The sequence below is a fragment of the Ylistrum balloti genome, unplaced genomic scaffold (assembly GCF_031769215.1).
Source record: "Ylistrum balloti isolate Yb309-2 unplaced genomic scaffold, AGI_CSIRO_Ybal_v1 Utg369602, whole genome shotgun sequence".
NCBI classification, from domain to species: Eukaryota; Metazoa; Mollusca; class Bivalvia; order Pectinida; family Pectinidae; genus Ylistrum; species Ylistrum balloti.
Window position 1 is genome coordinate 134,648 of NW_026781882.1, and position 26,661 is coordinate 161,308.

General features: G+C 36.1%; 1 pseudogene; it reads left to right on the top strand.

Moving 5' to 3' along the window:
- Positions 1-18,500: 18,500 nt before the first annotated feature.
- Positions 18,501-26,293, top strand: LOC132545929 (NXPE family member 3-like; annotated as a pseudogene).
- Positions 26,294-26,661: the final 368 nt, after the last annotated feature.

Below are 26,661 nucleotides of genomic sequence, written 5' to 3' on the forward strand. Positions count from 1 at the left end.
TTAAAGATAAAAATCAACTCCGAACAGAGAGATATTGAATATGGATTTTGAAGAGTTTACAGACTCTATTTCTGCAGAGGAAGTCGGATATTCGGCGCTCGGTGTCGGCCTCCCAAGCAGAAACCATGTCTCTTATTTTTCCATTACTAGATACTAACATTAGTACAGTACCCCGTTCGATCTGTAGAGTACTTCTGGTTTACGACCACCTTCATGTCGCTCTCAGATTCGACTCCAGACATCTCGAGCGTTGGATCCTTTCAACCATCTGAAACAAAATATCTTATTAATTGTTGATCCTAATAACGGTAGTGGAGAAACGATGATGATACAATTTAGAAGCAATATTAAGTAAATTGATGGTAGATATTACAGTAATACACTAGTCAGTGAAGCTACCATAAATACCAGCTGAATCAACTGTATCATAGTTAACGTATTTTTTATAACTAATGAGAAATTTCCCAGCGTTCCCTTTAATAGCGTTCCCTTTCATCACTAAAGTATTAACACTAGATATCTCTGTCCTTCTCGCAATGTTCCTTCAATACATATCACTATGTATCAAGACTGTCTTCATTCCTAAATAGTAACGAAAATGATGGGCAAGAACATATGTAAGCCTTTAAATTGCTGCATTGACATTGCTTTGGAATATCTCGGATTGTTCCATTGTCGCTATCTGTCAAACTGAAAAAAAAAACAAAACAAAACAAAACAAACAAACAAACGAACAAAAATCATACATGAAATTTTGTAGTTATTTATAAAATCATTAGAGCGAAACACAGGGATAAATAACTGAAACAAAGGAGCCTCAATTTGTTGTCTTTCGTCATTTTTCTACAGCAAAGCGTTTAATATAGAGTAATAATAAAATTGATTTGATATTTCACAAAAAATACTGGAATCTTAATGTGCGCTGATTGCTCTATTTCAAGGTAAGCAACAAATGCTTTCATTTATACAGTACAGAGATAAGCCTCCCGTGTAATATAAATAATTAGGTATGACGATACAAACTAGGTAGATAGGCGCTAAGATCACTTGTTTATAGTTGATGTATGAAACAAGTCTATTTAAGACCTTTTCATTTTAGATGGGTTTCGTCATAATTTATTTAAGAGGCTATTTATTTCAGACATTTAATAATAAATTAATAACAAGCAACACTACCATATGACGTGACTTTGATATTAATTATGTTTGGCAATGTTTGGGCCAATGCTATACAATATAGCAGGTATTTGAAAGCATTTGGTTGGTTACCATTCACTCGGGCAGCCAACAGATAACTGGCAAAATTGGTTCGACACCAGTAACTATGGCAGGAAAAGATAACTTGCAAAATTAGTTGGTTCTTAGTCACTACTGCAACCAACAGATAAAATTAAATCCACGTATTAACTTCTGAAAAATTATCAAGAGATGACTCAACAATGGCAAATTTGCTCTAATGTAGTTCCACTGGCTAATTTGCATTTGCAGTTTTTACTCAAATAAAGTTGACTTCAATGTCTCAGTTTACAGTTCCAATAATTGTGTTTAGTTATGTAGTCATATGAGATGACACCACTTGAGTTGAGGATAACAAGCCGAGTTTCCAGGCCCCACTTGTATAAAACATCTCAACTTGAGATTTCCTCAAGTCGAGATTTTCCTCAGCTGATATCTCCTCAAAAACGGCTTGTATAAAATTTTCTCAAGGAACAGGAGGAGGTCATCGGCTAGGATGTCCTGAAATTCCTTGAGGAATTTTCATACAAGATATTTTCAAGGAGATATTAGCTGAGGAATATCTCGACTTGAGAAAATCTCAAGTTGAGATGTTTTATACAAGTGGGGCCACTTATATAATGAAGAAAATGAGATGACAAACCGTAAATCTCACTTTTGAATGACCATACGTTATACAACCGAGGCCTGAGAACTGCACCCCAGTTTTAACATATGTTAGGCGACCGAAGCCTGGGTACAGCACCTCAGTCAATTTAAATTTAGTTTGTCCTCATAAAAGTTAATATATTACTAGTAGATGGTGTTGTGGCTTGAACCAAGCGCCATCTGGACCGCTCGGTTAAGTTTTACTTTGACCGAGTTGTTTACCGCCACAGCACTAGCCGCAGCCCAACATAACCTAATCCTCTAGTAACGTTTAGGATACACTGTTGCGAACCCCCTTATGAACGACTCTAGACCACCTTTTATAGTGTTGAGGAAAACATCACCACCTAGTCTTGACAAATGCACTTTGTCGTCATCAAAAAAGCCATTTCGCGAGAATTTAAGGTCAGGGTATTTAATGAAATAACCCTCTACTTTTTGCACCCTTGCCCCAACGGGATTGTTTACTCTGATTTTTTCTAGGCCATTCATCATTGACTCTCTTATCTGCTTAGCAGGGATGAACCCTATATCATTACCTCCACAGTGAACTAATAGATAGGTTGGTTCCTCCTCTAGACGCAACATCTGCTGAATTGTAGGGATAACCTCGCGCCATCTCATACCGCCTTTTCCCTGCCAGAAGATGCTTGACACACCCAATCTTTGTAGGCTCAACTATGAACCACCCGGGCTGGTACGACATTGTATAAAAGCTGTTTTAATTACTGAGAAGCCCACTATCCACACTGTGCAGTTACCTGAAAGGCTTAAATCGATAGTCAGTACACCGATATCGATGATTTGCCATCCTAAATAGAAGTGTTTATATATAACCCCCCTCCCCCCACCCATTCTCGGTCTTGCTCTACCTTCACTGTATTGACATGTCTTTCGTTATCAACCTCCTAACCGGGATACGAATGTAAGCCTTGTATACCCTGGATTTTTCTGACCACCGACCAGCTTCGCGTATCTCATCTGGGGTCCAGTTTGCCGTACTAGCTGTGGATGCCGCCCCAATACGGAATGAGTGTGATTTATACCTTCCTTCTCTTTTTCCTAATCTAGTTAAGACCTTTTTTAATGACTGAATTGAACCGATACCGTGTCAATTGGCTGCCCCCATAGTGGCAAAGAAGGGGTCCTGGTATGTTAGGACGGACTTCCAAGTATTGTGCAACATTGTATACTGGGCAAATGCTTTTATTGTCTGGAATTTCTGATATAAGTAAAGTCGTACTTTTTGCATGCTGGTCAGTTTTGGAACACTTTATCCTCAATGATATTTGTTTGTTTTCTATCTTCAAGTCAGACCTGTTTAGCACCCGAAGACCTGTACCAACCAACTCCTCTATTCTCAAGAACCTGAAAAATGTCAGGAGGTAAGCTGCTGCGAATAACCTAGTTTCATATGTATTGAAACAAACCAGCGGTAGCCCTTTGACGATTTGGGTTAGGAGAGGGGGCATTATGGGAAGACGAGTGTCTAATCCTTGCCTACCTCTTTCCATCCCTTCAATTGCCTTTTTTTACCACAAACGCCCTTGTAGAATCTGAATAACCCGATATTTTACATTTATAGTCTACCCCTGCCTCATACGTTTCAATTGTAGCAGCTGAAAAGCCTTTCAGTGACATATGGGCAATAAACAATACTAAGTGATCTATTGTTGGTGGCCAAGCATCCATCATACCATACTCTCTCCTAAATGACTTAAATGCTCCTACTCCTCGGTCATAGACTGCATGGGTATTGCTTGCTAATGAAGTGTCTATTATTCTGTCAGCTTCACGTTGTAAATCAGCCTTAGAAACTGTTGAGGTATGTTTGTGGGTATTCGTCTGCGGTAGGTGCCAACTGCCGGAAGCGATCCACCTGCTTGCGAGAAATAGTGTCTGCCACGCTGTTATACCCACTCAAGATATGTTTTCCTTTAAGTGTCAGTAGCAATGCTCTAAGTAATTGCATAACCCTCTTTGATTTGGATGTCTGTTTGTTTACTATCGCTACTAGTGCCTGATTATCTATCCGTAGCAAGATCCTTTTATTAACCAGTTTCTGTCCCCAGATCATGAAAGCCAAAACAAGGGGAACGAGTTCCAGAAATGTGACATATGTCATGATGCTTTCCCATTGGGGTGGCCATTGACAGTATACCCAGCTGTTCCCTAGTATTGCACCACACCCCAGGTAAATTGACCCTGCTGTGTCTGTATACAACGTCAGTACTTCGTTACTAGCCCATTCTGTTTCAGGGAAGAAAGACTCCCCATTGAAAGATTCTAAGAAGTGTAACCAAATATATAAGTCTTCTCTCAGTCCCTGTGTAACTCTAATACGATGATACGCTTTTGAAGCTCTACCCATGGCATTAAATAGACGCCTTATGAAAGCCCTTGCGGTTCTCAGTGCCCGACAAAAGAAACTTAAAGTCCCCGTCAATGCCTGCAATTCCTTTAATTTGATCTTGTCCCTACTGACTACCGAGCTGAGTAATGTCCTTAGCTCTTCGATCTTTTTTGGAGGGATACGAACCACTCTGTTAACCGTATCAATTTCTAAGCCGAGAACAACCAGTACTGTGGAGGGACCTTCGGTTTTTTCACGTGCCATTGGAACCCCCAATTCCTGACAAACATTTGACAATGCTGACATTTGCTTTTGAGAGTTCCCGCTATTAGCCTCCCCTGCAAAGCAAAAATCAACAAGATAATGATCCAATGTACTCAATTTGCTTCTTTGAACCACTGTCCAGTGCAGAAATGTAGAAAATTTCTCAGATATGTTACATGATATTGAACACCCAAAGGGGAGGCATTTATCAATGAAAAAATACTGCTGAAATTTGTACCCTAGTAAGTCATAATCAGCTGGGTATATTGGTAATAACCTAAAGGCAGACTCGACATCCATTTTTCGTATCAGTTCCCCAGTTCCTAGACCACTGATCATTTCAATGACTTTATCGAAACTGGTATACTGGACTGTGCTGAACTCCTGACTTGTCCAACATGAATATGGAAGCCTTGGGCCAGAGTACTGCAGAGTAAAGCCTTCAGCAAAACCAGTTAACAAGAGGCCCAGAGGGCCTGTATCGCTCACCTGGATCTTTATGACCAACATTACTATATATGTGCATATGTTCCACGTTTAACACATTTGATCCTTGTGACCTTGACAATGGGTCAAGGTCATTTCTTTACTTTCTTGGACTTCATAAAAGGAACATACTGGCCAAATATAATGATTCTAGGCTTTTCGATATTTCAGAAGAAATTGTTTAAACGTTTTAACACATTTGACTCCTGTGAGCTTGAAGATTGGTCAAGGTCATTTCTTTTAGCAAACTTTGTAGGACACCATAAGAGGAACGTAGTAGCCTAATATAAAGATTCTAGGCCTTCCGGTATTTTGAAAGAAGTCGCCCTTTGGTCCAGGTGAGCTAACAAGTAGTCTGCTATGTCCCTGTCTGGATAATTTTCAAGCATATGGGCCAAAACTTTCACATTTATTGATATATGATCTGAAATCATGAAATTAGTTTGTTAACCTTGGTAAGGACACATAACTCATTTATGGGTAAATTTATTATTATTGTTATAAATATTATTTTTTTATTATTTATTTTACCTTAAATCTTTGTAGCACAGATTGTATGAGGGGACAGAACTAACTATTTATTTACCCTTATTCCTTTATTATTTAAATTCTATTATTATTTTATAATTGTAGAGGAATTAGTGTGTAACATATGGCAACCTTTATAGCCTTGGCCTAGTTCTTAAACTTACTCTTTTTAGTTTGTCTGGCGTTAGTGTTACCGGGGGCTTGGAATCTAAACTGAGGATTGGATTGACCCTGTGACCCTGGGTTGCCTGTTGAAAACCTTGGTCTATTTTGTCCGACACCCTGGGGCCAAAAATTGCAACTCTGGGTGGCCCTGAAACAGTGTACCCATGGATGTTTTTCCCACAGCCCAGGCATGATGTCGATACCTGCACGGAGATCTATAGCAGTCCTTGCCATAATTGAAGTCATAGCACTTAAGGGGTGTGGCAAAAGTGTTCCCTTGTGATGGTTCCCAAGGCACCGCTCCCGGAACCATATATATTAGCCACAGCTCACTATCGATGTTGGACCATAGAGATGTAGGGTCAACTTCTTTCCTCATGCGATATTGTTCGTCATAAATCCGCCTTCCACTTGACTTGGTCCTCGCTGCCCCGGACCTTATGTCATGGATATACTTAAACAACTCCCCAGCCCTTTCTGGGTGTGCGTCTATATATATATACTTGCAAAGATAATAAATCCTTCTGTCCATTTCTCAATACACTTGATTTTTGTCTTTGCCTTCCCCACACTTACTATCTTCCCAATACTAATGGATAAGGATTGCTCCTGCTTGTTATTCTCTAAGAGGGCCCCTAGGTCAATGCATTTACCATCCCTTATCTTTTCCCTTATCTTATCACTGATATGCATCCCCAACGTATTCCATACAAACGCGCCCCTCTATTGGCTGACTTGTTTTTGTTTTCATACGAGACTGAGTTTATTAAAGAGCTCATCAAAACAGGTCACAAAGACCTTGCAACGCCGTTTAATTTATTTTCAGATATATTGATTGCGTTGTCACGAACGCAGGTACATCTTTTTGTTATTGTGAATGGTGAGTGAATTAGTCACGTGTGCGCCTGTGTGTACGGGTGAAGAAGGACGGGTAGTGCATGGGCTGGACAGGTGAGAGGAGTGGCCATTGATTGTTTTCCCAGCCATCATTCGTGTGTGATGAAGACCGGATATCTGACTGGGGTAAGTATTCTTTCTATCTTTCATAAATTGTTGTTTTAGTTGGCTATTTCGTGCCATATTTTAATTGTCCCTATTGCCGGTCAACCAATCTATCTATCGATGCGTGTCCACTCGAGCGTAACTATTTGCTGTTATAGTATACAGGTGTGTTGATTTCAAATGTCATAATTAACAGTATTAGGTAATTAGGATTTATGTGGTATGAAAGTAATGTTTTGATATGTACGAGTAATTTAGATGTTTAAGCGTATATTTCGCTTAGTAACGTGATTTTTTTCGAGTAGTTTATCTATGGAATCCTTGAGTAGTAGTTGTATTTACCTGTGCTAGGGTTGAGTGCGCGCAGGTGTAAAAAGAACGGAAGCCACTCAGTAGCATATATGGTTGCGGTGATACGTGCATTTTGGCATAATTATTATAAGAAAATGGTCACGCATCCCAGAATTTAATATGTTTGTAGGGGTTTAGTAGGTTTAGTATTTATAAAGGGAAGTAGAATTGATTTTAAATTATATAGTTAGTTAAGGAATGTCTTAGTTGGATTAAAGTATGGATGTGCGTGAGTGTTTATGATATTTTGTCATGTTTATTATAGCTTCACACGTCGGGCAGACAACCAAGTTAGGCTACCCAAAGCCTGCAAAGACTGCAAAGACTGCAACAGACTGGTATGCAACGGGGCCGGCCAGCATTGCAACAGCAAATACCAGGGCACGGTCAGCTACCAGGACGTTCAGACAAGACGTCAGGCCGGCTATGTAGGCAGTTTGATGTTGGAGATCCTGGTCTGAGAGGGACCAATGATGCTGATAGGCATATGCTATTCTGTTTATTGTGTTAGCCGTGGGCTAAATTTTGTATGCATTTTGTGCGCCGTCTCGAGCTGGTGAACGACGAGTCGGGACCTGTAAAGACCACTGGGTGACTGTATTTCCTCGGAGAAATGTGAAAAGACTCATAGTGTGTGAAGAGACTGTAGTATAACATTTAGAGGCGTGGAAGATAGAGTGGGTGAATGCGAGTGTGTTATTGTCTATATTTAATGTATGTAGTGTAAATAAACTTGTATATATATGTATTGCACTATCTCTTGTGGTTTTTTCCCGTGAGTGCCTAACTGAGGCTCGTCCCGCGTTACATGGGTCATGTCTTTCAATAACAAGAAATTATAGACCACGTCCAGTATCTCTACATTTAACAATGCGTAGGTTCCTAACACACCATGTATTTTGTCCAGGTAGCCAATCTGATTTCCCAAGTGATAGCGCAACAGATAAAACGAGATAAATTATTTAAATTCAATGTCAAACGTAACAATCCAATAGACTTCTTTCGTCGTATTATGAACTCGTCTGGGAATCGTTGTGCCCATTTCTTTTATGAGATATAGAAAGTGGAAATGGGGTAGCCGATGCTATTTTCTTAACTGTTCCGGCGGCAATGTATAGAATATTGCTCTTCGGTGACTAGTCAAGTAAATAACACCAAACAAGGAATTTAACTGCAACATACAGTTGACAAATAACGTCCAGTTATCAAATCAGTAGATAATAACTGTAGACTAATTGTCATCTTATTGGGTGTTAAAAACCAGTTCTCTGATCAGCGTAACTAATAACTAGTTGTCAAATTAGTTAGTTAATCCCGATATGTTATCTCTGAATATACACATGTTACGAGTATAAATCAAAATATAAAAGAGGCTTTAGGCGTTGCAATATCCATGCACTAGAGGATATAAATAGATAAAACACAGGAACGCTGTTAACATTATACAGCTTTCTTGTCCTAGGACTCGTCAGTGGTACTACGGGTTTGACTTTAAAACATAGGAGGCGACTAAGGAAAATACAAAATGATTGAAAGAAATGTCAAAATCTAGTGATTCAGTATAGCATAGAAAAGTGTTGCGTCAGTGCTGTAGCACCGATCGTCGCTTGGTGTACAGAAGGTGTGACTTTATATGTTTCCAGACGATGTACAGCATAATTGAATAGCACACAAATAGGTGATCCCTTGTGTAATACAGGTATTCTGCTAGATTGACATTTTATTTCCGAATATCTGATTTATGCATATCAATGACGGGTATGTGTACGTACTCAGGTGAGAACCTTTTATTCGAATAGGTTTCCTGTCGTGTAACCGATTTACCGTCACGCTCTATCGCCCCTTCTACGATGAGCTTATCGATGTCTAGCGACTCCGCTGACGGTGTCATAATGACTAACGAGAACATACGGCACATGTTGTTGATGATAGTGACTCAGATTATACTCAAACGGATAACTCCATGGAGAGCAATACTAAGTTCCATAGTACTAGTGCAATAAATGAGTATATAATAGAAATAGAACACATGAGAAAACAACCACGAACAATAGTAATAGACCATATACGGAAACAAGGGACAATGTCACGGACCTAGAAATGATTAGAACTTTATCAGAAAGCGTTATTACGTGATGATTTTCCCGTGAAAGATGGTTATCTGAGTCTACGAATGGAAACACGAAAATCGGGTCAAATTATATCTATGTCATTGCAGAAAAAGCTATCAAAAATTTGCTTTGCTACTTGCAGGTGGCGGTGAATTTTCCGAGGATATCGCGGAAATTGTACCTACAAGGAGACAACGAGCCGGTAGCGTTATTGTCGCTTTTCGAAAATCCCAGACACAGTCTGACGACGTACACGTAGCTGGTCTGCAGGTGTTGACTGTAACCGTGACCGTAATACAACGCGAGATTCTCGAAATGAAAACGACCGACAGTGAACAGATTCACGAACTCAAAAGCACAATAAATAAACTTTTTGAAAGAGAAACATGAAAAATGAACTAGAGAGCTGCGAAAAAGATAACACAACGTAAGTAAATAAGAATAATTTGAAAAAGATACACAAGACCTGAAAAACATACAAGAAAATGACAAGCTGGAGACAAATGTCAACAACAGCAAGGAAGAAATTAATAAACAAGGCAATGCGATACAAAAACGCAGTGTAAATGTCGAGAAGAAATGAAGTATATCGAAATAAGATATTTCTCAAACCAAAGAGAAAACGACAGACTGCCTAAACATCGCACAAAGATATGAATACAAAGAACTTGATGATGCCATAGAACAGTTGACAACTACCTTACAAACACAACACAACGGCCTCAAAAAGACGGTTACAAAGGAACATAAAGGCAACAAACGTTCACCTACGATACACCATCGTAGATTGGTGGACACCACAACACCAGAGATTACACTAAATTTTTCAAACAGATTTCAAGTATAAGACAACATGAATAGTATTGAGCGAGCAAAAAATTGACACCCGTACCAAATCTGAAAGTGATGGTACCACAAACAAACGGACAAATGAAAAGGCAAGCACTCTACCAGTTCGCTTCTCTTCATCAGCATCTAACAAACCTCCAAAAAAAATCCAACACCGATAATGTTTTAACCAAACACACTGACGAGGAACCAAAACAAATGAAAGTCAATTGTCCGTCTGTAACCCACCACGTGAACAGTTCATCGGATTTTAACATGCGAACCGGCGCAAAGGTCTAAGATTTCATTTAAACGGCATCAATAAAGCCACCTCATCAGAGGAATTGATGCGAAAATACCTTGAACGGGAAAATGTTAAAGTTACTTTTCTTCGATACTTCGAGAAAAACTACAAACAGCTTTGGCGCAACTTAATGTAACAAGATGATGGCCACTGTTTAGTTGGAAACCGATCATTCTGGCCAGAAGGCATATATGTACGCCCCTGGTTACCCCGCGAAGTGTTCTTACTGAGAACAGCCGTGAATGAAAAACTGAACATTATGTGTTGGAACATTGAGGGGATAATGGCCGGTACGACATATCTCCTCGATTGTCTTGATACACACAATATCGATATATGTGGTGTCTGTGAACACTGGGTTCTTACTGGGGAGTATAATAAGTCATTATTTGATACTTTCAAAGCTACAGGATATTTGTACATAGCAACGTTATAGATGTAGTATAAGGGATGGTGTAGGTATTCTTTATAAAGATAAATCACTAATTGTTCAAGAAATCCCTGTAGATAGTCCGAGAATTGTTGGAAGTGAGATTCAAACTCAAAATGGTGATCATATATACTGCTTTCTGGCTTACATGCCAGCCTCTTCAAGACCAATAGAAATGTTTATTGATCATGTAGATCTTTTAGAATCACTTATTTCGATTTATTCCGAAAAGGGAAAAGTAATTATAATGGGTGACTTTAATGTTAAAATTAGTGGCCCTCGGTATCACTTTAAAGATGACGAAAGATCCAAAATGTTCCACCTACGTTTAGACAGAATGAACCTAATATTTGTCAATGTAAAATCCTTTTGTAAAGGACCTTTTCATACATTTTGTCTTCAGACTGGTCACTGTACTTGTATTAACCATGTGCTCGTCCAATCAAATATGATTGATTTAGTTGCCTCATGTGAAGTATTAGATGATGAAGCTATGTCGGAGCACAACCCTATTGTATGTTGTATTAAAGTCCCAAAGTTGCTTTTTCAGTGTAATACACATAACTTTGTGAAATTTAACTGGATAAAAGCCATGTGTAATGGTTACTGCAATAAGTATAAGTCGGAATTGGAAACAAACCTAAAATCAATAGAATTACCTGATGGTCAAATGTCTAACGATGATATAGATCAGTATAATAGAAATATTGTTTCTGCTATATTACAAGCATTGCGACTTTACCTATTACAAAGTACGAAAGTTATTTAAAACCTTATTGGTCTAATGAACTGTCAGAATTGCACTATTTGATACAAGTTAAAAGACAAATATGGATAAGCGAAGGAAAACCTAGAAATTTATCTAAGAGTTTTATGGAGTACAAAGAAAGCAAAACGTCATTCAGAAGAAACCTCCGGAAGGCATTCAATGAGTATATGTCTGCTCAATTCAATGAAATAGAAAAATGTAATAAAGTTGACCAGAATCTATTTTGGCAGTTATACAAAAGAAAAACCTGTAAAAGTAAAACATGTCAAACTGAAATGAAATACAACAATGAAATTCTACGTGACCCAAAAGACATTGTAAATGCTTGGGCGTCACATTTTGAAAATCTTTTCCAAGATAAACCCAATGAAGAAATTAATAACACATTTCAAAAAGAGATCATAAACCGTGTTACTGAAATTGAAATGAATATTCATAATGAGGAAGACATATACCTGAATGAACGCATCATCACCTCTGAAATTGCCTTAGTGTCAAAAGGTCTCAAATAAAAACAAAAGCAGGAGGATGGGATGGTATAGTCTATGAACATATCAAACATGGTGAGCAACAAGGCGTTCGTTACTGTCTGGCACGCTGGGTTGCTATATAAAATTTATAAATTAGAATTAAATACTAAGACGTTGATGTTACTAGAATGTATGTATACAAATACTGAAAGTTGTGTTTTATTTAAGGTATTAACATCCTCCTTGCTCAAGATGAAACGTGGAATTTTACAAGGAGGGGCATTATCCGCAAAATGTATTTAGTATTTATAAACGATTTACTTAATGAAATAGAGAAATCCAGCTTAGGTGCAGTAATTGTAGGTTTAAATATCAATGTTCCTACACAAGCAGATCTGTCTGGCAAGTACAAGTTCTACAAGTCTTCAGAAAATGATATCTTTATGTGAAAATTATAGTAAAAAATGGCAATTTTCTTTTTCTGCTTTAAAAAGCAAACTAGTAACTTTCACAAACCCAAATAGTAGAACTTGCATTGTGTACAATCATCTTTATCTTTATGACTGTATTATGCCACAGGTTGACGAAATCACTCATGTGGGTATTTTATTAAATTCTAAACGAAACTCTTTTGGGAGAACAACACATGCGTGTAATAAATTAAGATCAGACACGATAGCACTTATTCGTTCTGGGGCTCATCTTTGTGCTCTAAACCCCCTAACAGTAGCAAAATTAATAAAACTTCAGGTGTATCCATCCGCCCTAAATAGATGTGAGCTCTGAAATTTAACAAAAACTGAGATATAAATGTTAGAAAGAGCACAACATTTCATCGTTAAATCTATACAGGGGTTTGATAAAAGAATAAGAACGGATATGTGTACATTTCTACTTGGTTGGACCTCTATTGAGGCATGTATTGACATTAAACAATTATTATTTTTATTACAAGAATCTTTTTGTTTGAATTAGGTAGACCGTACCAACAGGGCCTTATTCATGACATAGTAAGGATACTGAGAAAATATTCATTGTATCACTATCTCAGCGATTTTGTTGAAACTGGAGTATTTCCAAAGAAATGTACTTGGGAATTTATTATGTATACTTCTGTAATGAAATATGAAGAACATAATTTAATTGAACGTATGAAAGATGATACTGATTTCTCAAGATTCGCTGAAATACAAAACCAGCTTAAAGCTAACGTCTTATGGAAACTAGCGCTCCAGTTTCCCAATACAAGGAAAATATACAATATATAATGAAAATAGTAGTAACTATTCGAAACTTGACGACAATGGAATTATGTCATAAATGTGGGTTTCTATATCATGACCCAATAACACATTTAGTGCTACAGTGTAACTATACTTCCGAGTTGAGAGATCAATTATGGTGCTGTATAATTAATGTCAAGGATATACTGTTTAGTGTATATTTACACTCCCTATCAGACATCGAAATGCTACATATATTGATTGGAGGAAAGAATAACCACAATATTAGCGAAGAAGAGTTGATTGATTTTAGATTAATATCAATCACGTATGTTTACAAAATATGCAAATATTACTATACCTAATGTATGAGTCAATTATGTTTATTATGATAAAATTGAAGATATACTGTATGTGTGACATATTTACATAATTTTGTGTAAATTTGTTGGCCTGTAACACCTTGCTGGTAGGGGGCTCCCCAACCCCTGTGTGATACGGGCCTACAAATTTATCCTTCTAGTGCATACCTTACACATTATTGTATTATACAAGTGTATTAATACTTATTTATCATTATGCTGCTGATATTGTATGTCTCAAAGTGAATCCTAATTCATATGACATACACTTGACATGTGGAATTAAAACTATAACTTACTTTGTATATGTAAACTCTTCCACATATACTCTATGATATTCTATTAATTTGATGTTTCACGTGCATGTGCAACTATATATACATGTATATACTGTTTATAATGTATTTATGTTACTAAATGTTTTGTATCAATGTTCTATACTGTCTGTACTCTTCATTTTGGGGTCAATAAAGAGAATAATAATGATAGTAGAAGAGGGTTTAGGCGTTGCAATATCCATGTACTAGAGGATATAAATAGATAAAACCCATGAACACTGTTAACATTATACAGCTTTCTTGTTCTTCTAGGACTCGTCAGTGGTACTACGGGTCTGACTTTAAAACATAGGAGGCGACTAAAGAAAATCCAAAATGATTGAAAGAAATGCCAAAATGCAGTGATTTAGTAAATTTCGTCCATTTTATATTTGTGATAATTATAGAACAATGTCAAGTACATATTATATTATGGACCGTGCCACTATTAGAATAAAACGGGATTAAAATGTTACGGCAGACTTCGGGGACTTAAAGTCTCTAAAAGAAAGTGTATATAGTTTTTCGAACAACAAGGTTACCGTGGAAATATAGAGTGTCAGTTGTTGTATATTTGCTAGAAAAAAAATCATTTTCGCAACAAATCACGCAACAAAAACTTTTGTATACAAATAGGAATACGGAGGTCACCTTCTTCGCTAGAATCGAGGCTTAAAAATTTAAACCCAAGGAAACAGTTCATACAAGAGATCCTGTTTAAATAATGCTGGATTTAGATGTATTAAAATCTCTTAAAACTAGAATGTAAGACGCTGCGTTAATAGTACGCAAATGGAGCTAAACACATGTAACAATCCACAGGCTTATTTACAGGACGGACATGTATCATTGAAGTCAAATTTTCTCTTTTATTATATGTAGTGTATCCACTCAACAAGCTGTTAACCTTCTACACTGACGATATCACATAATATGGAAAAGTAAACATGAAAGACTGAGAATGTTAACTATTTACAATCGTAATTATATTGATTGAAATAGGATCGAATTATAATCAACATATCCACCAAATTCTATCTAAGGGAAAATAATTGGGTTTTTTTTGTTGTTGTTTTTAAACAATTATTTTATTTCAAGAAAACGATACGCCGATATTACATACATTGTCTTCTCGCAGGAAGGCTCTCTTACTTCATTCATTTCACTTACACCAGAATAACACACTTTCTTATTATATTCACATTACACATTATGTTAATACAATCAGGAAGATGAAATAAAGAAAACAACACGGATGACTACTACTTCAAGTGATCGACACATCTATCCGGTACATAGATCTGATCTTTTCTTCCTCTTTTTAAAATGTACATTTGTACCACATTTATTTATAAAATTAATGAGAGGGAAGTTCATAAATAAAAAAAGGGAAATACATTTTGACATGCGAGAAATGAAGTGCCGATGGAAATAGATGCATCTAGATTAAGATCAATGCATTAATGCATGTAATCACAGTCACAATGCAACACAGACACACACCTGAAGGAGTCGACCACATTAATACTCTCATAGACAAAACAATACACCTCATAATCATAATTATCAACACGATACAGGTAAAATTTCACATTCAAGCACTACCTGTACCACAAAAATCTAATTACCAAGTTAGTTCAAGACTAGGATAGGTTTTTAACATGGCAATGCGATTTTTACAATTCTGACAAACTTCATATCTAGTTGTCAAACCCCTTCTTCAGCTTATTCATGTACCAAAGTCCTGCTCAGCACCTACCGGTCACGTTATATTAACGGTTTCTGTCAGAAAATCTTCGATGACTCGTTCACATTATATTACTTTCCTACCAAACCAAAAGTTAAATATTTTAATAAGCTCCTTATGGATGCCATTTCAAAATAAGTTCCCACATTATTCAAATGTTGATATTTCTAGTAAATTACAGGGTATTGAAAATATATCCATGGCATCATTAATTAAAGAACTAACTGCTAAAACTATTGATAGTAGTCCCATTAATAAGTAAGCATTCCTTAATTGGGTAATGACAGTGATCTAATTGTGTATTTTTAAAATAAATATTTTGAAATGTTTAAGATTGTGCTGTTTTATATATCATTACCCTCAGAGAGTTCTAAATCACACAATTATTATTCACACATTGTATGGAGAGTTTCACCCACTTGATATCACGCGGGGATTTAAATGTTTAAACTCAACCATGTTATGTCAGAGTCGAAGAAGTCCGTGACGTCGTTGTACACGCACAATATCTATGTAAAATACCTTGTTACTCATAAGACATATCTACATATAAGACAAATACATACTTTTATTCGGATGAAGCATTCCCGTAACATTTATATATCTATAACTTAATGATGAAGAACTTTCTGACTTTACCCAATTATCTCCTCTATTGTACTAGTCGTAGTCGTATAGTGAGCGTGACGTCATGGCTTAGTATAACAGACGATGGTACGTCGCAACTAAGTATATTTATTCATTTCCATTAATCAATTGTAACACAGCACAATCAAAATATGTCTAGCGATAGTCTTCCTATCCAGTTGATTTTTATTTTTTTTCTATCAGATTTTACATCTTTACCAATCACAAATAAGTTTCATGGTTATAACGATTTTTTTCATTATTACAAAGGGACGTAATGAACTATATATATATTTTCACAGATGATGTCAAATTGTATTTAATTCCAATTCTCCCTGCTATTGGTGGTATTATAGTATTCATAGTTATTTTTTGTTTATGGTACAAGTGAAAGGGAGAAAGTCCAGTCTGCAAAACGTGATAGAGTTGATAAAACAATGATCTTTAAAACTAAAGGTCAAGAGAGAAGTCCAGCTCATGCGTTATTTTCATCACGATCGGTACTTGCAGCTATTCATCTTGCCAAGCCTTCGAATTAAACAACCAACAATCCACCAACTATCTAATATAAAAGAAAATAATTGTTTACTATTACTCTTTTGTATATTCAATAATTTTTGCATAACGTACATACATTGTACACAATCGTGCTACACTTCATATTTTATCAGTGATTTGGTTTTCATCAATAGCTATAGAAACTAACCTCTGTATTTATGAAAAAGAAACCTTGTAATAACGTTATATATTAAGTAATTTGTAATCATGTTTACGTTTTCCTTTCACATATACTGTACTACATGAAGATCATCTGAGTATTTCTGACCAGTAATCTGACATGGGAGAGAAGAAGAGAGTTCCATATAGTGCTACCAAATGTCTTTCACGCAAGATCTTATTCTGCATTGCTCTTACTGCAATTATCACCGTCGTGTAAGTACTTCGAAGTATCTCAGTATTGGATAAAACTGATTTTACTAAAAATATCCAAACCTTAGCATAGTTTCTAAGCTTCTAAGCTGAAACCCGACCCATTTATAATTGGTGTTGAAATAACTGGAAACCTAGCAAATTATGTCTGGAATTAATTGAAATAAATTAATAAGAAATTAACAGTCATGACAAGTGAACATATTTAATCCGATCTATGCCTACTAGCATAAGAGAGTCATGTATAGTTGTAAGTGTTAGCTATCGGTCTCCCTCCATCTCCTCTACTATTTGAAGTAAGATCTTTGAATTACAAGCATATGGTTTAATCCAGTTTTCGGGTCACGGTTGTCAACAAATCAGGGTCTAGGAATATGCCATTGAAATATTCCTACCCCGTTATCCTCCATCGCATATGATATACCTAACTAGTCTGAGAGATTACAGAGGTCAATAGGGTCCAGTGATATATAGATCCTTCGTAACGTTATAGGTAAACACAAGTCATTGTGAGAAATTTCATGATGTGAACATGCTTTACTTAGAAGTTTCACTTGTAGACGTGTCAGGGGTTGCTAATTCCAGGTATACGTTTACATATGAACCTTTACAAGAGTTTATGAGGGCCGTCAGTGAAAGGCAGAAATATGCTGTATATAAACTCTGGTTACAAGTTAGAAGTAAAATTGACTACTATGAGGTAAACAATATTGAATCTTGGTTGTTTAAGAACAGTAGTGGGTAATTATAGAGATATTGTTTATATCTAATATGAAAGTAATCATATAAGCAACCTAGTTTATATATTGAAGCAAGCCATTGTCTCTATGCTTGCTTATTAAGAAGGAATCATACATGTTTTTTTGGGTTCCATTTTAGTAACTTTTAATTTTTCTAATTTTCAAACAATGCCTAAATAGAAGATATTTGTATGTACTACCTACATAACATATGACTCCTTCATCATTCTGCAGACGTCTAGCTATATCTTATATTTTTAATGAATGTGTGACCACAGAAGTTTAAATCAACAACAAAACAAATTTAATGTATTTACAGAGTATAAAACTTTGTCGATTTCTAATCAGAAGGCAAAGCCTTGAATATACTGGAGGTACTATATGATTCTATAAGGATATCTGATATTATTTTGTATACAATCTAGATGCTCGGTTATTTTGTCTAGTACTTTCATCACTTTAGCTATATTTACAAAGGGATGCTATTTAATGGTGTTACTTGTCACTTTGTCTTTAATATCTAGGGTACTACAGCTATATGTTTATCATTCGCAAATCATCGCTAACATTGGACATTTAAGGAGACATTTCAACATCTCTGTTGGACAGATGGCGAAACGTATCGGCATGGGCGTTAGGTAAGTTCACATTTCTTACAGGTGAGAATCATCATAATCATTTTCTTTTACATCGAGATATTGGTACAGCGTATCGCAGCACTCTCAAATGTGATGTGACCAGATAGTGTTTTTTGTATAGTTTGTACGGTAAATCAACAATAAAACAATAAAATAACACTAGGAAGAGATTTACAATGTTACTGAAGTTGATCATTCTTAAATTATATCAACCATATATTTCTCATTTCTCGCTAATAAACTTCCAAACTTTCGTACTGACATCCCAAGCCTATGAATTGTTTGTGACCTCAAATTAATGATTATTATTTGTTTCCAGGACGATTTTTCATTTTATTGTGATATAATACTCTACCACGAGCTTGCGATCTTCGTTATAAACGATAATGGGAATCATCTTCTACCTGAAATGCGATTCGGAATGTCTTACGAGATGTAAATTTCTGTCAAGGATGTTAAAATTCATTCCTTATCAATCTTATATTGATTATTCATTTGTATATAATAAGATATCAAAGAAAAAAGTAATTGATAAATAAAACAAAAGATAGTAAATTCTAACACTAATAGTCATGTCGCGTTGATAAAAATCTAAATTTAGTCTAAGTTTCAGAATTTCTTTTGGACCAAGAGCAAGACTATTGTACCATTCACCGCTCTTATTAACAATTTCAGACAACTCAATTTTGTTCAGTTACAAAACGTTTAAAAAGTACTGTAACAGTCGTAATTCTGTATCGACCATTCATCCATTCATGTCATTACCATTTTGTATCGATCGTTCATCCATTCACCACCATTCTGTAAATATCATTCATCAGTTCACGTCAGCATCATTCTGTATCGTCTATTCATCAATTCATGTCATCACAATATTTATCGACCATTCATCAGTTCATGTCACCACAATTTTGTATCGACCATTCATCAGTTCATGTCACCACAATTTTGTATCGACCATTCATCAGTTCATGTCACCACAATTTTGTATCGACCATTCATCAGTTCATGTCACCACAATTTTGTATCGACCATTCATCAGTTCATGTCACCACAATTTTGTATCGACCATTCATCAGTTCATGTCACCACAATTTTGTATCGACCATTCATCAGTTCATGTCACCACAATTTTGTATCGACCATTCATCAGTTCATGTCACCACAATTTTGTATCGACCATTCATCAGTTCATGTCACCACAATTTTGTATCGACCATTCATCAGTTCATGTCACCACAATTTTGTATCGACCATTCATCAGTTCATGTCACCACAATTTTGTATCGACCATTCATCAGTTCATGTCACCACAATTTTGTATCGACCATTCATCAGTTCATGTCACCACAATTTTGTATCGACCATTCATCAGTTCATGTCACCACAATTTTGTATCGACCATTCATCAGTTCATGTCACCACAATTTTGTATCGACCATTCATCAGTTCATGTCACCACAATTTTGTATCGACCATTCATCAGTTCATGTCACCACAATTTTGTATCGACCATTCATCAGTTCATGTCACCACAATTTTGTATCGACCATTCATCAGTTCATGTCACCACAATTTTGTATCGACCATTCATCAGTTCATGTCACCACAATTTTGTATCGACCATTCATCAGTTCATGTCACCACAATTTTGTATCGACCGTTCATCAGTTCATGTCACCACAATTTTGTATCGACCGTTCATCAGTTCATGTCACCACAATTTTGTATCGACCGTTCATCAGTTCATGTCACCACAATTTTGTATCGACCGTTCATCAGTTCATGTCACCACAATTTTGTATCGACCGTTCATCAGTTCATGTCACCACAATTTTGTATCGACCGTTCATCAGTTCATGTCACCACAATTTTGTATCGACCGTTCATCAGTTCATGTCACCACAATTTTGTATCGACCGTTCATCAGTTCATGTCACCACAATTTTGTATCGACCGTTCATCAGTTCATGTCACCACAATTTTGTATCGACCGTTCATCAGTTCATGTCACCACAATTTTGTATCGATCGTTCATCAGTTCATGTCACCACAATTTTGTATCGACCATTCATCCATTCATATCACTACCATTTTGTATCGATCGTTCATCACTTCAGGTCCCTTCTAATATATTTAAACAATTGCGCTACAAAATAATTATAAAATGTAATAAAGCAGATTAAAAGTAAAGTGCTCTTCGCTCTCCACAACGTTGGTTTGTTAAATCCATTACTCTTGATTGATACAATGCTTCTATAGTTGATGAATAGCTGAGCAGATCAATGGTTTTCCAGTTATGTGGACAGGACGCCATAATGATGAGGATTGCTCTCAATATCAGGATTTTCGTGCATGTTGTTGTCAACTGATAGACAAACTCACAACATAGTGGTTTGAAAGATGCAGATCGATGGTTTCTGGTTAACACGATAGAGGGGAGGTAACTCGTTCTTATATAGAACACATTAGATGCCAGCCCATGTTGTAGTGAATGTGTGATCGATAGGTACTATGTATTATATGTATCAATTTGTTCATTGCTACCTATTACCCATTATAGTTTTCAATAAAATGAAATACAGGTTGATGAAAATTCACAGTCGTCATAGTGATTCCATTGAATGATATTCAGGTTCTTTGTGCGACATGAAGCTGGACGTGCTTGATACTTTCGTATATCTTATTCTAAATTTGTATTGAAAGATCCTAGTCACTTGGGTGTCTTTTGTACAACTTTTCAACGACTTCATACACATTAAACAGAAAATAACCATGTGTGTACGTGTTTCTGAAAAGGTAAAGAAAAGCTTTTTGACGTCGCTAGGGGATAACTCGTTCCGTCAACGTAATACATATATTCATGAGAATAATGTAATGTGGACAGTACAAGCTCCGGTAAACATTTGTGTTCCTAGAGATATGGAATATTGAAAACGTGACGAAATATTTCCTCTCTTCTCCTAAAAAGTGATGCTATGGAAATTCTTTAAAACAGTTTAACACAATCGCACATTTTGTAAAGTTCATGCTGCATTATTCGACCATAAAATACTGGAATATTTTAGAAATATTTTTATTTTTGACAGACATTCGTCCTTTTTCAGATGGTCACTGTGGAGGATAGATATGCCGGGAAAACTCACTAACGCTACAAAGGACAAGGTGGTACATTCTTCAAATGTCATCAAGACGGCATTCAGATTGCCTACAGCGACTATTTCTAGAAATATCTTAGAACGTTATCCTGAATATCGACAGATACACGAAGTAAAAGATTTCAAGGAATTGTTTGATCCTCGTTTTTTCGATCGTAGAACTAGAAATGAAAAAAGACCAATTAACAGCTGGTTCACAGGTCAAGGTCAAAGTCCATCTTTATAACGGTTACAATCAGTCCATGACACGAGGAGGTGACCTGCTCAACATCTGGCTTCGGGACGTGAAAAGGGATTCATATGTTGCTGGTTACGTAGTCGATCACATGAATGGTACTTACACTGGTCACGTGATGGCTTTTTGGGCAGGAAATGTCACTATAAAAGTAACAGTCACCAGCACAAAGGAGGGAATCGGATTGTATACTAATTATGTACATAAATACGGTTCTTATAAATTTATCAGCGGAACATTTTCAAAAAAGCACAAATCTAAAAAGACTCTCTGTGCACCAACGAATACTAGTTGGTTAGACAGAAAGTACAGGGGATTGTGTAACCTAACAAAGGAAAACTACAATATTTCTTTATTCTGTGGGAAGCCAGGCGACATTCCGTGTAGGAACTGGGTAACGTATGGCTGGAACGAATCACTGTTTTACGATGGGTATACAAAGAAAATTCTAAGGTAAGTTAGTAAACAAAAATTGATGAATACTCTATAGAAAGTTATTAACTTTGTTTTATTCTGGTTCATTTAATTATTCTTGCGTTTATTGGAATATGGTAACTTACTTGTACAATAGGGAGATTATGTTTACATCTTGAAAGATTTTAGTCGGGATTCGGGAACATCAACATAATCTTTTCCATTGGACTGTTGGGAGTAGAATGCTACAGATATACAAGCATTTTGTTTATCTTTTTAATATTGAATGGTCTAAAAATTATTCGACTATGAGCACCTTTAAAGGTCGTATGTAAACTATATATCAGTGAGTTTGACTGGTCTTGTCAAGCTGTCAAGGGTATATACAGTAATACAGCCAGTTTGACTGGTCTTGTCAAGCTGTCCAGGGTATATACAGTAATATAGCTCTCCTCTAACTCTAATTGCATCCATACATCTAGTAAATGCTTTATTACCAAGTATTTTACTAAGCATCAATCTAACGTCGGTTGTATTTATCTCCAGTCACAAGGACCTGCTTTTGAGACAGATTCAAGTCAACATTGCTCCAAGTAAGTACTTAAAGTTTAACATTGTCACAATATTCTAATCATATTTGTCTGCTAAGTGCACGTGTACCTGAACTTTCTTTTGTACATAAAACATACTGTCGAGGAGGGTTTACTCTGGTGATACGGTGTTTTATTGATTTACCCAAGAAAATATCCTATCAGGATGGTAAATCGACATTTTCTACCTCGAATTTGTTAAGTGTTTGTAAAAGTGATAAAACGAGGGAAAAATAAGAAGAGAGCATTTGGATTGATAATTTGTTGTTCTTGTAAAGACGTCATGTTGTGGATGCTAGTACAGCTGATGGGACTCGTATATTATATGATATTAAGAAAACGGCACAAGTTGTCGCCATGTTTTGAATCGTAAGACAATACTCTAAAAGTTAAAGAATATAATCGTTTCTACAATCCACACTGAACCATTATATCTGATGTACTGGAGCTGCAGTTATTTTGCTTTCCTGATCACCTTTCTAAACTGAAGGAGCACATCTTATGTCTGTGGTATTGAGAGTTTTCATTTTAAAGTAAACCGGAGAATATTTCGTTAAAGTACATTGATGCCAAGAAGAAGGACATTTCTGATATAGCTAATGGTACGTTGCAAGCTAATGATACATCATTGTATGCAGTAACCAATGATAACCTACATTAATCTGCTAATCAATCTAGGCTATGAGATAGGATATTAATCCAAATAAAAATAAAGGATCAGTTATTTTGTTCATGAAACATAATTATCATCATCCAGATATATAGAACAGATAACGCATACTTACAGGAATATTGGCTTAACAATCATATTAATATTTATAAAAGAAAGATTAACAGAACAAGATACCAATGTGTATGGTATTTGTACAAGATGATGACATTAATATGCTAATAATGTATGAGACAACGGCAGTTTAAATTCGAAAACAATCAATAGGAATAATAACTGGACTGCGTAGAGGAACTTGTAATGAATTCTTTTGGATCACAGGATAAAATAACACCTTAGTTGTGATGTGTATACTTATAAATGATCCTACTCCGAACTATTTGAAAGATAATACAAAAGTGAATTGCACCTTTTAATGTCAATTTAGAGTTAGGCGTAGTTGTTTCGTACTTCGGTAATGCTAAGGGCCTAAATTTTGAAGCCTAGGAGATTTTTATTTTAATCCTTACATCTGAACACAGTGAGTACAGGAATATTGAATCATCTGTGACATGTAGACTGGGGAAGCAGTGGAGTTACCACATAGACATGGAAAACTAGTTATGGCTTATCATACAGCTGAGAAAGCTGCTCTTGTAAATTCGAGGTAGCGGTTGATATTAAAAAGTCAGTTGTAGCCTATCATTATTGTTATCAAAAAGGAAATTGACTTTTTTTGTCAGAACTTCGGTAAATTCTGCCCGTATAAAAAAGTCAGGTAAAATGAAGTACTCGTAGTTCTCAAGTGTAATCCACTTTTCTGTTGGATTATCTTTCCATCAAAAAGAACGAATATTTGGTCAATCATTCTCATAATTTCATCCTGGTCACATTTTCCTTCCTTTGGACATGAAAAAGACCCCCGTGTAATTATCAAGCATAAAACTTTTATTGCCGTTCAGCTTTCTTCGAAAAGACAAGAATCATAACCAAATAATGAAGACGTTTCTTTAGTGTCGAATGTGATAAGGTAGTATACTGAGTGATAATATTTAATTCTCAGAAGAAAGGGGAGGAAATTCATAATTTGACGACATCTCTTCGGTGTTGGGTACTGCGCTGAACCGAGATGTGTATCCACCCATTTTTTCAACCATCGACCCGATGACACCTTATTGCATCTTCCCAACAATCCATCAATAGGTTTCAGGTCACCAAATATTGCCAGTTATTCTTTTCTAGACAAAACTATCGTCAGCTGGCCAATATCATCCCTTATCTTTAGTAAATAGAATTATTCTCTTATCCCGGCCGATTTAAGTTATGTTATCGTTTAATGGTCTTGTATAGCAGCAAACTGATCAATGGATTCTTATCGTCCTCAATGCGAAAATATCAATTAGAAGTATATATAAATAAAAGGATTCTCGCTTCGGCAGAATCTAAATATTGCGTCTGTTACTCGTTGGCAGATTGATGTTTATCGTCCCAATTTCACTTAAAGGCATTGCAGATTTTTTCTTCCGATAGCAAAAGTAAGCTTGTTCAAACCACTGGCTACAGGCTAATGAGGACAAGATATCTCGTATTTATGGATATAATCCATTTCCTTTTAAGGACATTACAACATTATGTTTCGGTTGTTTAACACATGTGCCTATCGAGAGAAATAAATATATAATAAACAATATACTTACACTGCAAAATGTGGAATAGTATTTTTCCAGAAAGAAATAGCAGCTATTATAGAAACATTTACAGTATTTCTACTTAAAGGTAGGTAACATGGTCTCATCAAACAGCTTCTCATTTCTGTTTACGTATGGTTTGTCACATGTTACGAGTTCAAATGCTAATTAGGTCACACTTCGTTGATCTCTTCTTGTTGAGTTATATAATAACACTAAAGCCACTTTTCTTACTTCAGGTTCTAACGGCAATCTAGACTACCCATTGCCTAAAACGTCATGTAACGTTTTGCCTCGTGAATTAACATGGAACAGCACTGTACCATCTGGATTCACCTACAGAGGAATTTATTATAACCTTATATGCCAACTTACAATGAACCAAACCAAGCCGCAATATCGAGCATGTCTTAAAGACCGACAAGTTATTTCGATTGGTGATTCAACAACTAGACAATGGTACTATCGCCTTCTTTCCATATTAGGATTTGAAATCAAAGCTGAAAATACTTTTAATAAGTTTGTTCAAATACATAACAAAACACTGGGACTTGACCTTGAATGGCAACCACACGAACTTCCCTTCCATGGGGTACCGGGTTCAGACAGGAAGGTAATTAAATCGGTAGCTTTCAGATTAGATAAGATACCAGCTAACAGCAACGCCATTGTAATCATCCACTGGTATGCTCATATTGTCAGGTGTTGTGACCACATAGCATTACGGCAACGCGTGCGCAATGCAAAGGAAGCCATTGTGAGGTTACTGGCGAGATCCCCAGATGTTAAAATTTTTATTAAAGGTCCTCACCTTGTAACATATTTCAATGCCCGAAAGCCTTATAAATTCGTTGGTATGTTCGTGGAACAGGTTTTGCTGGAAGAATTCAGTGATTTACTAGACAAACTTACTTACTTAGATCAGTGGGACATGTCGGTGGCTGCAGAAAACGTGAATATTCATCCAGAAAATACGATGGTCGATATATCACTGAACAACCTCATGAATTTTGCATGTAACATACCTTAGAGCTGTACTTGATGTATAACCCATCTGTCCATATTGCCAAAATGTACGGAGGATTTATAGAATTGGGCAACAGGCAAAACCTATTAAAGTTCTTACTTTGATATTACTAGTGTAAACAAAATACATATCAAGCAAACACTAAATGGATTAAATGTAATGTATTTGAAAAATAAAGAAATGTTTGAAGTGGACTAAAGTAAGCGGGTGCGTTATTGAAGATTCGAATAACAAATATGTTACCAGCAGGTGATTGGATATTTGAATAGTCTGCGCATATCTGCAGTTTATCGGGGATTAAGGATTTTTAATACCTATCTAAACCGTATTTACCAAATATCATTATCCTGATTTTTCATCTCATGGATAAA